This window comes from Triticum dicoccoides, chromosome 3A (genome assembly GCF_002162155.2).
Source record: "Triticum dicoccoides isolate Atlit2015 ecotype Zavitan chromosome 3A, WEW_v2.0, whole genome shotgun sequence".
Taxonomy (NCBI): domain Eukaryota; kingdom Viridiplantae; phylum Streptophyta; class Magnoliopsida; order Poales; family Poaceae; genus Triticum; species Triticum dicoccoides.
In genome coordinates this window covers 285,238,703-285,255,197 of record NC_041384.1, presented here as the reverse complement: position 1 = coordinate 285,255,197, position 16,495 = coordinate 285,238,703, and positions in this window count along the sequence as shown.

Here is a 16,495-nt window from a genome sequence, read left to right as displayed (position 1 = left end):
TACATGCTAGGCTCGTTAAGTCAACCTAAGTGTATTGCGTGTGTAAATCTGGCTTACACCCATTGTATTCGAACGTTAGAATCTATCACACCCGATCATCACGTGGTGCTTCGAAACAACGAACCTTCACAACGGTGCACAGTTAGGGGGAACACTTTCTTGAAATTAATACGAGGGATCATCTTATTTAAGCTACCGTCGTTCTAAGCAAATAAGATGTAAAACATGATAAACATCACATGCAATCAAATAGTGACATGATATGGCCAATATCATTTGCTCCTTTTCATCTCCATCTTCGAGGCTCCATGATCATCGTTGTCACCGGCATGACACCATGATCTCCATCATCATGTCTTCTTGAAGTTGTCTTGTCATCTATTACTTCTACTACTATGGCTAACGCTTTAGCAATAAAGTAAAGTAATTACATGACGTTTATGTTGACACGCAGGTCATAAATAAATAAAGACAACTCCTATGGATCCTGTCGGTTGTCATACTCATCGACATGCAAGTCGTGATTCCTATTACAAGAACATGATCATCTCATACATCACATATATCATTCATCACATCCTTTGGCCATATCACATCACAAAACACTTGCTGCAAAAACAAGTTAGACGTCCTCTAATTGTTGTTGCAAGTTTTTACGTGGCTGCTATAGGTTTCTAGCAAGAACGTTTCTTACCTACGCCAAAACCACAACGTGAACTGCCAATTTCTATTTACCCTTCATAAGGACCCTATTCATCGAATCCGATCCGACTAAAGTGGGAGAGACAGACACCCGCCAGCCACCTTATGCAACTAGTGCATGTCAGTCGGTGGAACCAGTCTCACATAAGCGTACGTGTAAGGTCGGTCCAGGCCGCTTCATCCCATGATGCCGCCGAATCAAGATAAGACTAGTAACGACAAGCAAATTGACAATATCAACGCCCACAACTGCTTTTGTGTTCTACTCGTGCATAGTAACTATGAATAGACCTAGCTTATGATGCCACTGTTGGGGAACGTAGCAGAATTTTAAAATTTTCTACGCATCACCAAGATCAATCTATGGAGACATCTAGCAACAAGGAAGAGAGGAGTGCATCTACATACCCTTGTAGATCACGTGCGGAAGCATTCAAGAGAACCGGGTTGATGGAGTCATAGTCGACGTGATCCAAATCACCGATGACCAAGTGCCGAACGGATGGCACCTCCGTGTTCAACACATGTATGGTTGGGAAGACGTCTCCTCCAACTTGATCCAGCAAGGGGGAAGGAGAGGTTGATGAAGATCCAGCAGCACGACGGCGTGGTGGTGGAAGCAACGGTGATCTCGGCAGGGCTTCGCCAAGCGCAGGGAGACGGAGGAGTGTCATGGGAGGGAGAGGGAGAGGCCAGGGGCTTGGGTCCGGCTGCCCTCCCTTCCCCCACTATATATAGGGTGCCTAGGGGGGGCGCCGGCCCTAGGAGATCCAATCTCCTAGGGGGGGCGACCAAGGGGGTGCCTTGCCCCCCAAGGCAAGGGTGGCGCCCCCACCCCTAGGGTTTCCAACCCTAGGCGCAGGGGAGGCCCAAGGGGGGCGCACCAGCCCACTAGGGGATGGTTCCCTTCCCACTTCAGCCCATGGGGCCCTCCGGGATAGGTGGCCCCACCCAATGGACCCCCGGGACCCTTCCGGTGGTCCCGGTACAATACCGATTACCCCCAAACTTTCCCGATGGCCGAAACTTGACTTCCTATATACAAATCTTCACCTCCGGACCATTCCGGAAATCCTCGTGACGGCTGGCTTCTCATCCAGGACTCCGAACAACTTTCGGGTTACCATATGCTAATATCTCTACAACCCTAGCGTCACCGAACCTTAAGTGTGTAGACCCTACGGGTTCGGGAGACATGCAGACATGACCGAGACACCTCTCCGGTCAATAACCAACAGCGGGATCTAGATACCCATGTTGGCTCCCACATGCTCCACGATGATCTCATCGGATGAACCACGATGTCGAGGATTCAATCAATCCATATACAATTCCCTTTGTCAATCGGTACGTTACTTGCCCGAGACTCGATCGTTGGTATCCCAATACCTAGTTCAACCTCGTTACCGGCAAATCACTTTACTCGTGTCGTAATGCATGATCCCGTGATCAACCACTTGGTCACATTGAGCTCATTATGATTATTCATTACCGAGTGGGCCCAGAGATACCTCTCCGTCATACGGAGTGACAAATCCCAGTCTCGATTTGTGCCAACCCAACAGACACTTTCGGAGATACCTGTAATGTACCTTTATAGTCACCCAATTACGTTGTGACGTTTGTCACACCCAAGGCACTCCTACGGTATCCGGGAGTTGCACAATCTCATGGTCTAAGGAAATGATACTTGACATTAAGAAAAGCTACAGCAAACGAACTACACGATCTTTGAGCTAAGCTTAGGATTGGGTCTTGTCCATCACATCATTCTCCTAATGATGTGATCCCGTTATCAATGACATCCAATGTCCATAGTCAGGAAACCATGACTATCCTTTGATCAATGAGCTAGTCAACTAGAGGCCCACTAGGGACGTGTTGTGGTCTATGTATTCACACATGTATTATGATTTCTGGATAACACAATTATAGCATGAACAATGGACAATTATAATGAACAAAGAAATATAATAATAACCATTTTATTATTGCCTCTAGGGCATATTTCCAACAGTACCATGACCTCAAGCAGTCGTATTGGTGGACTCGAATGAAGCGAGAAATTGCTCATTCATAAATGAATGTGATGTCTGCAGTAGGGTGAAAGCAGAACACCAATGGTCAGCTGGTCTCCTCCAACCTCTTGGTATTCCAAAATGGAAGTTTGATCATATTGAGGTGGACTTCGTAACTGGATTTCCCAAGTCCAAGCGTGGAAATGATGCTATCTTCGTTGTCATCGACAAGCTTACTAAAGTGGCTCATTTCCTTCCAATCAAAGAATCTATCACAGCAGCTCAGCTGGCAGAGCTATACACCTCCAGGATTGACTCCTTGCATGGCATTCCACAATTAATATCTTCATATCGTGGAAGCATCTTCACTTCTAAGTTCTGGGACTCCTTCCAGAAGGCCATGGGCACCAACATTCACTTTAGCATAGCCTTCCATCCTCAAACTAGTGGCCAAGTCGAGCGATTCAATCAAATCCTTGAAGATATGCTCAGGGCTTGTATCATTGACTTCGGTATGAAGTGGGAAGATTGTCTTCCATATGCCGAGTTATCCTACAACAACAGTTTCCAAGCGAGTTCAGGCAAGGCCCCATTCAAGATTCTCTATGGCAGAAAGTGTCGTACTCGTCTTAATTGGTCAGAGACTGGTGAACGCCAACTTCTTGGCAATGACTTGATCACAGAGGCTAAAGAAATGTGTAAAGTCATCCGTGAAAATCTCAAAGCCACGCAATCGTGCCAGAAGAGTTACTATGATAGCAAGCACCGTGACTTGGCTTTCGAGATCGGAGACCATGTCTACCTCCGCGTCTCTCCAATGAAAGGCACTCGTTGCTTTGGTATTAAAGGGAAGCTTGCCCCTAGATACGTGGGTCCTTTCAAGATCATTGGCAAAAGAGGCGATCTCGCCTATCAACTTGAGCTTTCGTCCAACTTCGCAAACGTGCACGATGTGTTTCATGTGTCACAACTTCGCAAGTCCTTCAAGACACCTGAGTGCACCATCAACTTCGAAGAGATTGATCTCCCAGAAGAACTGTCTTATCATGAGCATCTCGTTGCTATTCTTGAAGAAACTGAGCGCAAGACTCGCAACAAGTCTATCAAATTCCTGAAAGTGAAGTGGTCACACCATTCCGACCGAGAAGCCACCTGGGAACGCGAGGACAACCTCTGTTCCGAATATCTGGAGTTCTTTCAATCTTAGATCTCGGTACGAGATCCTTTCGTAGTGGTGGAGTGTTGTAACACCCCGGATGTAACTTGCTATATTTGTAACTCTGACTCTGCCATTTTCGGCTTTAAGTTGTGAGATTTCCCTTCATGGTTGGGTTTTGTATTTGTTTTGCATTTTGTTCATTTCATGCATTCCATATCATGTCATCATGTGCATCTCATTTGCATACCTATTCGTCTCTTGCATCCGAGCATTTTCCTCGTTGTCCGTTTTGCAATCCGACACTCCTACGTGCACCCGCGTACCCCGTTTGTCTCTTTTCGTGAGAGGGTGTTAAACGTTCTCGGAATGGACCGAGATTTGCCAGGTGGCCTTGGTACACCACCGGTAGACCGCCTGTCAAATTTTGTGCCATTTGGAGTCCGTTTGGTACTCCAACAGTTAACCGGGTAAACGGAAAGGCCTCTTGTGTGTTGCAGCCCAACACCCCTCCAAAACGGCCCAATAACCCAACTAAATCACTCCCATGTCCTCCATGGTCGGATCACGATCGTGTGGGCGCAAACTACACTCCATTTGGACACTCCTACCTCCTAGCTATAAATAGGTGCACCCCCTCAAAATTCGGGTCCCGAAACCCTAGCTCCACCCTCCGCCGCTGCCGGACACGTCTGACCCGAGCCGGACGAAACCCGCCGCCACCCACGGCCAACCACAGGGCGCCACGTGTCCTGCCGCCGCCGCCACTCGCTGCGGCCCAGAGAGCCCGTGGCCGGCCCTCTAGGCCCGCGCACCGCCCGCTCGCCCCGTCTCCCTATCGTCGCGCCTCCTCAGTGACCCTCGCTAGCCGCCGCCTGCCGACTTCGTCGGCTCGCCGGAGCTCCCCACTGGCAACCGCGCCGCTCTCCTGGCATGACCCGTGCCTCCGACACCCGGGTCAGCGCCCGACCCTGCGCGCCCGCCGCCTCGCACGACCCACGCCGCCGCCGCCCTTCGTCGCCGGCCGCCGCCCTTCTGCGTCCGCATTGGCGAGCTCCGCCTCTCGACTCCGGCCCCGCCCCTCCTCATGGATCCGACGGCCGCAAGGCCAGGTCCGGCGACCTCGTGCCTCGCAGGACCTTCCTCGAGCTCTCCGGCCACCGTCTTCCTCTTCTCCGGCGCAAGTTCGGTGGAACTCGGTTCGTGCGCCAAGAAGAACCCTAGATCTGGAGGTCTAAATTTCCACCAAGTCCCCTTTTCTGCAACGTTGTATGCCCCTGTTCATTGCATCATAACTACATGACCGTAGCTGTGTTTCATGTGCACGATATATCAAAATGTTCATTGGGAGATGCTCTTCATTTCATTCCATTGTGACATGATTGTTTGTGTTCATATGGGTGCTCAAAAATTGATGAAAGAGTGCTATAAATTGTTTACTGCTGCTACTTATCAGTTTATGGTGATTTGTCATTTTTGCCACATTTGATGTGTCCTTCATATGGGCATGAGGTCTACATGTGTTTTGATCTATGCCATGCCATATTTACAGAGGTGCTTGCCATGTATTTTTTTGATCTATGTGGTGACTAGCACAAGCATGCAAAGTAGCCTTCGTGATGTTGCTGTTTTTAGGGACTTAGGATTTTGCTAAGTCATTTTCCTGCTGTTATTGTGATGCCATGTAAACTTGATGCTACAGTGAGATCCATGCTTGTTTTGAGTATCTTAAGTAAGGGTGTTTTGGATATATGGTTATGCTCTATCCATCCATGCCCATGTTTGCAATTATGGTGTGCACTAGCATGTCTTAATCTTGCTCTACTTTTGCTATAAAATGTTCTTGGCGGATTGTTTACATGTTACAATTTTGCCATAGTTGTTGCTATTGATACTTGTGTGATACGAACTTGCTCTTGCATTGGTTAGCTTCATGAACATGTCTTCTTGCTGTTAGTATGCTTATCTTGTCATGCAATGTATTGTGGTGAGTCATTTGAGCTTGCAAAGATGCCTTCATAATTATGTTTATGCCATGCTCTGCTTTCTGCTAAGTCTGAAACTGTTAATAAAACTTGCTATCTTTTCATGGGTGCCATCATATCTTTTGTGCCTTTTTGCTCATGTTCAGTAAGGGATTTTTGTTTTATGCATTTAGTAGAATCATTCCATGCCTTTGTTTGCTATGATCTGTTCATGTAACATGTTGTTTGCTTGCTCTAAACATGGCTTCCTGATTTTATTTTCTGGCATGTTAGTATTTTCACTAAGTCTGTGAAGCTGATATCTTTTGCACTTTTGCCATGCTTGTTTGAACCTGCTCTTGTGTCATTTAGCCGTAACTCAGTGCTCATGTTTTGCGAAGCATCGTGAGTAAATAACTGCCATATGCCTTGTTGATATGTTGGAGTAAGTAGCTTAGTTTCTTGTTGCATTCTAGATGGCATCGAGTTGTTAATCGCAGAATTGTGCCATTCTTGTTTCGATTGCCATTTGCAAACCGTGCCTCTGTTTCCGGTGATCTTTATATCGATTTCAACCAAAATCATCTCATCTTTCCAGCGGCACACTTGGTTTGCCAAGTTGATGCCTTGGTAAATCTTTTCCTTCCGGAGCACGCATATGCATTGCATATCACGTCTCGCATATCATGCCATGTTTTTGCATCATGTCGGTTGTGCATTGCACCATGATTGATTGTTGGTCCTTTTGCTTGTGTTCTTGCTTTGGGTAGAGCCGGGAGACGAGTATGTGATCGAGGAACCTGTTGAGTACGCTAACGAGGATCAAGCTTTCGACAACTCTGAGAACTTTGCAGGCAAGATGACCATACCCTCGAAATCACTTCTATCTTTGCTTGCTAGTTGTTCGCTCTATTGCTATGCCGTGATACCTACCACTTTCTATATCATGCCTCCCATTTTGCCATCTCAAGCCTCTAACCCACCTTTTCCTAGCAAACCATTGTTTGGATATGTTACCGCTTTGCTCAGCCCCTCTTATAGCGTTGCTAGTTGTAGGTGAAGTTGAAGTTTGTTCCTTGTTGGAACATGGATATTGTTGGGATATCATTATTATCTCTTATTTATTTTAATGCATCTATATACTTGGTAAAGGGTGGAAGGCTCAGCCTTATGCCTGGTGTTTTCTTCCACTCTTATCGCCTTAGTTTTCGTCATACCGGTGGTATGTTCCTTGATTTTGCGTTCCTTACGCAGTTGCGTGTTATGGGAAACCCCTTGACAGTTCGATTTGAATAAAACCCTCTAGCAAGGCCCAACCTTGGTTTTACCTTTTGCCACGTAAGCCTTTTCCCTTGGGTTCCGCAGACTCAAGGGTCATCTTTATTTTAAACCCCCGAGCCAGTGCCCCTCTGAGTGTTGGTCCAAACTAGAGCCCCTTGCAGTGCCACCTCAGGGAAACTTGAGGGTTGGTTTAGTTGTATGGATTACTTATCCGGTGTGCCCTGAGAACGAGATATGTGCAGCTCCTATCGGGATCTGTCGGCACATTCGGGTGGCTTTGCTGGTCTTGTTTTACCATTGATCAAATGTCTTGTAACCGGGATTCCGAGTCTGATCGGGTCTTCCTGGGAGATGGAATATCCTTCGTTGACCATGAGAGCTTGTGATGGGCTAAGTTGGAACACCCCTGTAGGGTTTTGAGCTTTCGAAAGCCGTGCCCGCGGTTATGGGCAGATGGGAATTTGTTAATATCCGGTTGTGGAAAACTTGACATTTAACTTAATTAAAATAAATCAACTGTGTGTGTAGCCGTGATGGTCTCTTTTCGGCGGAGTCCGGGAAGAGAACACGGTCTCATGTTATGCTTGAACGTAAGTAGCTTCAGGATCACTTCTTGATCACTATTAGCTCCTCGACTGTGCTTTGCTTCTCTTCTCATTCTCATTTTGTAAGTTAGCCACCATATATGCTAGTGCTTGCTGCAGCTCACCTCACTACCCTTTTCCTACCCTTAAGCTTAAATAGTCTTGATCTCGCGGGTGTGAGATTGCTGAGTCCCCTTGACTCATAGATACTTCCAAACAGATGTAGGTGCCGATGATGCTAGTGCAGGGGATGCTACCGAACTCAAGTGGGAGTTCGACGATGATTCGGGCCATTACTATGTTTCATTTCCGGATGATCAGTAGAGGAGCCCAGTTGGAGTTGTCTTTCTTTATTTTGGGGTTGTCTTTCTTTATTTCCGGATGATCTAGTATTTGGGGTTGTCTTTCTTTATTTTGGTTCCGTAGTCAAACCTTGATTGTATTCTGGATGATGTATTGGCTATTCATGTATTGTGTGAAGTGGCGAGTGTAAGCTGACTATTTATCCCTTTCTTATTCAGTACATGGGATGTGTAAAGATTACCCCTCTTGCGACATTCCTACCATGCGGCTATGCCTCTAAGTCGTGCCCCGACATGTGGGAGATATAGCCGCATTGTGGGTGTTACAAGTTGGTAATCAGAGCCTTCCCTGTCTTAGGATCCCCCTGCTTGATCGAATTGCTGACGTTCTTGAGTGTAGAAGAAAATGTTTTGAGTCTTAGGATTATATATATCGGAGAGTAGGATTCATTTTACTCCTCAATCCCTTCATCGCTCTGGTGAGGCCTCATGACGTAGAGTTTTGACTCTTCTCTCCTCAAATTTCACGATAAAAAATTTAAGATCACGCGGGTATCTTGGAATCATTCCAATGGTTTTGTGACGAGAACATTGTTTTTGGTGCCTCCTGACATTTAGGGGTTGTGGCAGTGTCCCGGGGAGTTGAGCTCCGAGGTGTTGTCGTCACAATTTTATCATTGCAGTTCTGGAATACCTGAGTTCGCCGACATCGAAAATCTCTTTTATGCAGTTGTTGGTGAGATAACCTCGACACCACCCAGTACTGGGGCGGGAGTTTGGGAGTATTGCCATAACTCGTATAACGGATGCTTTTCGAAGGTTGAGGTAAATGATGTCCGAAGGTTTCTTGGTTATGTGTTGACCGATGGGTACAGCTGGATGTAGGATTTGCTAGTTCTGTGTGAGATATTATGCTTCCCCTGTATCCCCAACACCTGATTGCATAACCAGAAAGTTTCGGGAGTTTCGTAGGTGGGAATTCATGTAGCTCTAGTATTTCTTCCCGCAGATATTTGGTTTGTGATTGGGTAATCCTTACCATATATTTGTTCATATTCGTACCTTGTTGATTTATTCGTCTACCTTTATGTAAGTGGCTTCTCAACTTTACGGAAGTGTGATGATTTACTTTGGAATTCATTTGTTCATCCTTGTTCGAATGTTAAGGGTATATGTTGGAATTTTGATCCATTGATTCAGCTTGAATATATGTCTTTCAAGATGCTAACAAATGTCAATCTCTTCAGGATGCCTCCTCCAACGCGTCAGAATACTATGTTTCTTTTCGAATGATCAGTAGAGGAGCCCAGTTGGGGCGATCGGGGATCTAGCATTTGGGGTTGTCTTTCTTTATTTTGGTTCCGTAGTCGGACTTTGATTGTATTCTGGATGATGTATGGACTATTTATGTATTGTTTAAAGTGGCGAGTGTAAGCCGACTCTTTATCCCTTTCTTATTCAGTACATGGGATGTGTAAAGATTACCCCTCTTTTGACATGCCTGCCATGCTGCTATGCCTCTAAGTCATGCCCCGACACGTGGGAGATATAGCCGCATTATGGGCGTTACACGTAGTCACTAAGCCATTGAACTTTGTAGGGATGTGGGTGCTGCGTTTTGGCCAATTGGATCTTGGAGCATAGTTCTTCACTTGCCAAGTTATGACAACTCCCTCCATCAATGATGACCTTGACATACCTTCCATTGATGCCGGCCTTCGTATGGAATATATGTCATCTTTGGTCTTCTTCTTGTTGATGTTGAAGAGTCAAGACCTTAGAGACAGCAAGAGCGGGGCTTGAATATTTGTCGCAAAAGACTTGATCATCTTCATCGTCGTTCACTTGCCGGTGCATAGCCACTTGCTCAAGGGCTTCCATTTCTCCTTCACTCATGGAGTCATAGGTACCATCATCGTTGAGGATCATGGTGCACTTGTTTGTACACTCAAAAGACTTGTGGCCTCAGCCGCCACATGTAAAGCATCGGTTGGGGTAGAGGATGATGAAGCTCTCAGCTTTAGGTTGCTTGTTGTAGGAGGATGACTTGAGGTTGTCGAAGTTTTCTTGTAACTTGACTTATCGTCGTTGCTTGTAGATGGCTTGGTTGAGGTAGAAGGTGTTGGAGTTGTTGAAGCTTGGTTGTTGGAGAAACCATAGGACTTGGATGAGAACTTGGCATATTTGAAGTCATCTTGCACTTGACGTTCCGCCTTGGTAGCTTGATGCACTAGCTCGATGAGGTTCGAGTATGGTTGGAAGTCGGCGATCTTCTTGATAGGATGGTTGAGTCCATTCAAAAACCTGCCATAGTTTGCTCATCATCTTCTGTGACATTAGCTCATATCATGGCAATCTCCATTTACTTGAAATATTCTTCAACACTCTTGGTTCCTTGCTTGAGGAGTTGAAGTTTCTTGAAGAGATCGCGGTTGTAGTAGGTTGGCACGAAGTGTGCTTTCATGACATCCTTCATTTGCACCCAAGTAGTGATGGGTGGTTCACCACTTGCCTCTCGACGCTCAATGTCTTGTTCCCACCAAATGAGTACGTAGTATTGGAACTGAAGGGATGCCATCGCGATCTTCTTCTCTTCCTCATAGTTGTTCAAGCGGAATATTTTGTCAACCTTCAATGCCCATGATAGGTACTCTTCGGGGTCATTGCTTCCGGAAAACATGGGCTTGGTGAACTTTAGCTTGCCGTAGCGTTGCTCTTCATTGTGTTGGGGTCATGGAAGATGACGTCCTTGACGAGGAGGATTGTCTCCCTCAACTTTATCTTGTTGTGGAGGATCTCCATTTTCTTCTTGCTCTTGATGAACTTGAGGTGATTGTCGAGCTTGAGGAACTGGATGATGTACTCTTGATTGAAAAATCTTGTCTTGAACCTCTTCGCGAAGCGCTTCTTTTTGGTCACGAGCTTGTCGGTTGCGCGTGGCTATGGCTCGACTTGATGCTCGGAGGGTACATTGCACCTCAAGTGCTTGATCTTCATGTAGTTGTTGTTCTTGACGTTGTGCCTCGGCATCTTGTTCATCTTAATGTTGTCTTGCTCATTCTTCCTCTTCTTGATGGCGTTGGCATTGCCGTTCTCGTACTTGCGTCAAAGTAGCTTGGTTTTGACGGTGTCGTTGCTCTTGAGAGTCGTTGTCGTGTAGAGGGTTGCGGTTTGCTTAAAGATCTTGGTGCGCGGCACGTCGAAGAGTATTCGATGTATGAGTACTTGAGCCAGAGACGGTGTCGTCGGAGTGTCGACTTGAGCGGCTCCATCTTGAGTAGGACGAAGTGGAAGGAGGATGATTGAGCAACAAAGCACGAATCTCGTCCATTCTTGAGTCATTCTCTTTTTTGTGGTCGTCGAGATTGTTGTCGAAGTAGTTTCTTGTATGTTGCTCGGGGAGTCACAAGTAGGTGGCGAGGTTGTCGATGCGTTCATTCATTGCTTGTTGCTCTTGATGCAAAGCATGTTGTGCACCAAAGAGGTGGCTCTTTGTGACGTAGGAGGACATGTCATCGTCTTGCTCGATGAAGAGTGGGTTGGTAGAAGTACTTGGCCTATCCATCATTCCAAGCAAATATGTGAGTGGGAGAAAGAGAATAACTTATACCAAATGTACCTTGACTGATGTTGAAGACGGATCAATAATCACTCAAATGTGGAACAAGGAAATAGCACCATTGGTAACAATTCTTGTCGGTTTCTCACACCTATGCAAGTAAAAGCTTATGGTGGCGCTCGATTAGGATGGTGGCACAAAATTTGATGCAATTGTTAGTGAGCTTCAATAATGTTGGAAAAGATTCACAAATTTGCAAATGCAACAAGTAGACCTATAGCAAGATATGGTACACGGAACTCACACACGGAGAGATAATTGGGGTCGTGCAACGAGCGAATGAGCCAAAATGTGGAAACCACGAAAATGCTCTTGTTGCACAACACTAGAGAGACGCTAGCATGATTGCACAATAGGCAGATATGAAGACTTGTGCACAACCTACTAAGCAAAAATGCAACGACTTGTATCCCAAGTATGCTCTACGTATGGTATTCTGATGATATGATCCAAGACGATCTAGTATGACAATTTTAATGTAGTATGATGCTATGGTTCTTGCTTAAAAGCACTTTGCTTATCTTTCCTTTTTGCTTAAAAGCTTGTTTGGCTCTTTCGCTTTTGAGCTCTTTTCTCATGCAATGCTTCACGAACCAAGATAGCAATTGTGTATGCGATGACAACTTTGTGACACAAAAGATGATACCAAGATATACACCACGATGATATGGTATGTATGCTACGGTAAGTATGACCACTAATGTGCACAAGTGACGTTGCCGGCAATACTCAAAGGCTAGTCTCGATGGGTATGATACGCAAAATTGGGCTATGATGGCTATACAATGCAATGGCAAGATTGTATAGTAATGGTGTATCGCGATACCAAGAAGTGGTTACCGTTCTTGCTTACGGTATGGTGTCAAAATGGTAGAGTGGTTGTTCTCGATGATGAATCCGTAGTGAAGATGAGCGGCGGTGATGTTGATGTTGAACCGTCCCTAAGTAGCCGAAACACGTTAGGAAACGGGAACTGCAACTCAAATTCTCATAGAAAAATGTGGCAAAATTGTGTCAGAGTGTGAAACGAGTAAGCAATGGTGGTTGCGGAAAGCGATTGTGGTATTGGATTGTCTATGCAGAAGAGGAATGGGTATAGGAGTGCGTATGCGGAGGTGGAGTTGGAGAGATGGTGGTGGATGAACTGAAATTTTTAGTTTTGTCAGGAAACGTCGGACATTCGATGGAGGGCCGACGACCGGTGGTCGGATGTCCGGTGGTCAGGCGTGCGGTGACTTGCGGACGTTCGGTGCCTGGGAAGTTTTGGGCACGGGATGAACATCTAGGGTTCGTGTAGGTGGTGGCGAAATCGGTCAAATCCTGGCGATTTTATGGATGGAAAATGTGGGGATGATGGGGGAAAGCTAGATCGACTCGTGGCAAAGCAAATCCATGGATCAAATCCAACAAAACTTCATCACACCAACAAAAAAAATTGGGGCTATTTTTGGTGGGGATTTTCCAAATTGGGGAAGAACACAACAAAATTAGGCTAGAAAACAATGAGGGGAGGCTCAAGCGTGATCAACGCGGCTCTAATACGAAAATGATGTAGGGTGGAACTCTATATGGCCAATCTTTCACGAAAGGAACGGATCCCGCGATGAACACGAAGAACACAAGTGGAGAACACGGAGGGGAAACACGAGAGAATCACTCAAACCAACAAGAACGATCACACATATGCTAGATCCTCAAACACAAAAGAGATACACGATCCGAATCCAACACAGAATGATACATAGGGTAACCGGTTCTTCTCCGAGAGGAGGTCATGAGGTCTTCCCGTTAGGGGTCTTGAATCCAAGTGGATCTTCTCCGAAGAGGTGACAGTCCCTCACGATGGACTAGATCTGTATGGATGAGCGAAGCTCTATCTCACATATGAGCTAACACAATGCTAACCCTAGAAACATGGAGGGAGGAGGTCTATTTATAATCTTAGTGGTCGAAGGGGTACATGGGCTTCAGCCCAACATGAAATGAACACACACACGTTGGACGTCCGACGGTTACCGGTCGTCTAGTGGCTCGCGAGGGTCCGGACGTCCGGTGCTTGTCGGAAGTCCGCTGTTTTCCTTCGGACGTGCTTCGGTCGGACGTCTGGTCGGGGTTGGATGTACGGGGCATTGGTCGTCCGGTGGTGTTCAGAAATCCGCTGATTCGGCTCAGGTGAGGTGGTGCCGGTTGTTCGGTGGTGCACGGTCGTCCGGGCGCTGGAAGGTGTCGGACGTCCGGTCCTGGACGGGCATCCGCTCGCTGTAGCCTACGTTGGCTGTGACTTGGGTCGGCTGGGTCTTCAAGCACCAGACGTCTGGTCGAAACCAGTCATCCGGTGACTGGAGCTTCTTCGGCAGCTCTTTCTCTTGTCCCTCATCCTTGGTGTTCTCGTGCATCTTGTCCGTTGGGTGTAGCTAATTTGTGGCTTCCCTCCAAGTACATGATCACACATAGGGTCTCCGCATGAGGTACTAGCCATGTCTCATATGTCGGAAGTGGAAGTTCAGAGAGGAGCGAGTTCACCTTATCTTCGATAGCCTTTGCTTGGGCTCTTATCATTGGTCCAAGTGGTGTCGTAGGAGACATAGGTAGGTCCATGGGGATGTCCTTGGGATGCCTCGCAGCACTCATGAAATGCTTATCCAGTGATCTTCGAATGCTCATGTGTCAGGACCCCGATTCTAAGTCACACCGATCTAGCCTGTAACACCTCATATCACTTTGCGGCCTCACGCACGGTATTCCCACGGGTGTCACCTTACCATGGCCCGGGACCGTTTGCATGTTTTGGCTCATGTATATGATAGTGTCGCTAGCATCCATATGACAGAGAACCCGGGCCGACATGACTAGTCGTGAACCCAAAGTGGCACTAACTTATGCGGACGTGCATACATGAATCAACATCGATCATGTTGGTCAGCAGCATGTGAATCCGGGCTGTAGCACTGGGCTAACAGGACTCCGGGAACCCGGGCTGTAGCAGGCTAAGCAGGACTCCGGTTGTCACCGTGTGACATTTCCCCGAAGGGACAGACACATGAACAAAGTGAATCACATGCCGGCCAGTCAAGTGTTCCGGAGCAGTAGTGCTAGGCTAGCAGGACTCCAGTGAACCGGGCTGTAGCAGACTACTATGGCTCATGGAAGCACAAGACTACATTTCGCCATAAGAGTGGCTACCAAGGATAAACAGCTAGGTTGTCGGATCCCACACATACCAAGCATTTCAATCATACACACAATATGCTCGATATGTGTAAATACACCATGGCATCACAACATAACTCTACGACTCAAGTATTTATTCATTAGGCTCCGAGGAGCGAGATATTACAAACATGGGTCTCATGACCCAACATTTAGAGCATACAAGTCAAAGCACATGCGGAAGCTTAACTTGTCTGAGTACAGACAACTAAAAATGAAGAAGGCTGAGGAGCCTGACTATCTACCAGATCCCGCCGAGGGCACAAGATCGTAGTTGAGGTATCAAGCTAAACATCGAAGTCCACGTGGAACTACTAGCGAGACTGAAGTCTCTCTGCAAAACATAAAATAAGCAAACGTGAGTACAAGTGTACCCAGCAAGACTTACATCAGAACTATCTACATATGCTTCGGTATCAACAAAGGGGTGGTGGGGTTTAACTGCAGCAAGCCAGCTTTGACTCAGTGGTTATCCTGAACTACGACTACAAGTAACTCTTTTGAGGTGGCGCACACGAGTCCACATATTCACCATATCAATACACCACTATGGATCCGCTCCCATCTCCCTACGAGAACGCCATCCATAGCACTCACGCGTATCTTGCGCATTTTAGAGTATCCACTTTCACTTGTCTATGAATGATGCAAGGGGTCCAAGTTTCCATATCCGAGGAATACGGTTATTCGAATAGATAATGATAACCCTGCAGGGGTGTACTTCTTCACACACGCTCTCGTCACTTATTGCCCTGTACACGTCATGTACCTTGGCAACCTTCAAGCGGAAGCCGGGCGAGGGTGTCGGCCACGACCTAACTAACCACACAAGTCTCTCGTCCAGGTTTATCGCCTACTCGGGTTCCATCCGCAAGGAGATCCGCCCGGGGTGTCGCTCACGGCCCCAAACGATGTGTGCAGGGTTCCCAAGCCCACCATCCGGGTGCCACTTGGTACACCGTGCCACTGTGCCTAGTCTGTCCCAAGCCCACCTGTACCGGGTGCCACTTGGTAGACTACTAACACTACCTACAAACACCAGAAACTAGTTGCAACTCCTGGACAGAGATCGAGTTTATTAATAAGCCAAGAGGGACCGAGTTACCGAAACCCAATGTGTGGTAGTAACTGTTCATGGATCACAAACACAGAACTCAGTTCCTGAGAACGGCTGCAATGAGACAACCCACCATGTACTCCTACATGGCCTCTCACCGCTACCTTTACCAAATTGTGTTCACACACTTAGCTCTCAACAGTAGGACATGTTCACAACTTCCCAATTCATCCCCGATGAATCAGACCCGACTCAACTCTAAGCAATAGCAGGCATGACAAACAAGCATGAATGAATAGGCACATCAGGGCTCAAACAACTCCTACTCATGCTAGTGGGTTTCATCTATTTACTGTGGCAATGACAGGTCATGCAGAGGAAAGGCGTTCAACTACCGCATCATGTAATAGTTGAAACGTTGTTGTCCTAATGAAGTAAAAGCGAGCAGGAGCGAGAGAGTGGGATTGTATCGGAATGAACAAGGGAGTTTTGCTTGCCTGGCACTTCTGAAGATAGTATAGCTCTTCATCGGTGTCATCGATCACATCGTCGAAACCACGTCTACTGAGAGGGCGCAATTACCGCAAACAAGGAAGAATACA